The 951-nt window shown below is 57.0% G+C and overlaps 1 protein-coding gene across 1 annotated transcript in view; it reads left to right on the top strand.

Annotated features, from left to right (window-relative positions):
* Positions 1 to 951, top strand: part of LOC104501939 (polypeptide N-acetylgalactosaminyltransferase 13) — a gene marked incomplete at its 3' end in the record, with an annotated part of 82,928 nt that overhangs the window by 55,763 nt on the left and 26,214 nt on the right. The gene's annotated exons all lie outside the window — the stretch shown is intronic.

Below are 951 nucleotides of genomic sequence, written 5' to 3'. Positions count from 1 at the left end.
TGGGGCTCTGAGCCCCCTGCTCTGGGGGCAGATGTCCCTGCTCCCTGCAGGGGTTGCACTGGGGGAGCTGGGAAGGTCCCTTCCACCCAAACCAGTCTGTGGTTCCATGACTGTAGTTCCTGGTGTGTTTGAGTGTGGCTGTATGCGCGTGTGTTGAGCCAGCGTTAGGTTATGCTTTTCAAATCCAGTCTCACCCTCTTTGTGGCAGTTTCTGAGGTTGGAAACGTGACCAATGCTTGACCAGCAAGGCTTGATCCTCAGCTACGTTAACGTGCCCCGGGTCTCACCAGCAAAGCCCGTAGGTGTGGGGATGCCGGGAGCTCGGCAGCCCCCTCACACCAAAGCCCATCCATCGCTGGGGCTGGGTACTGTCACCTCTTGTCGCGCCTGGGCTCTCTTGATGGAGGGGCGGTGTGGTGGGGTGCAGCTCCTGTGACAGCAGCTGCAAGGACCAGTTTGGGGTTAAACCCCCAGTCGTGCTGGCTGTGCGCTGGAGCCTGTGTGTGTGCCCCAGACACCTCGTAAGGGAGCTGTGGTTTGGGGGAGCACGGTGGGGCAGTAACTCGGTTCCTGCTCCCTGGGGTGACCATTTCTCATCTCATGTAGGGATTGAATGCTGAAAAAACATAAAGCAGTTATTTATGGGAAGTGGGACATCTGCACCCAAAGAGAATTTGCTCTCTGACGGGATTTGCCTGTTGTAAGGGTTTATAATCCTGTTACGAGAGATTACGCCTGGTAATTTTATGCACATTTCATCTCCCTCCAAGGCAAAGCCGAGACATTAAACTCTCCTCACTGAGCAGTTCAGATTGGGTTCGAACTGCAAAATTCCGTCCACTTTACCATGGGCCACGCTCCCGAAACGCGCGGTGGGGCTGTGCTGTGGTGGGTAGGGACGGGGCTGCGGCTCTGGCTCGGGCAGCGCTCCCTTCGGCTCTGGGGGGGCTC

Source organism: Buceros rhinoceros, unplaced genomic scaffold, assembly GCF_000710305.1.
Source record: "Buceros rhinoceros silvestris isolate BGI_N320 unplaced genomic scaffold, ASM71030v1 scaffold18191, whole genome shotgun sequence".
In the NCBI taxonomy this organism is placed as follows: Eukaryota; Metazoa; Chordata; class Aves; order Bucerotiformes; family Bucerotidae; genus Buceros; species Buceros rhinoceros.
This window is presented reverse-complemented; position numbering and strand designations above follow the sequence as displayed.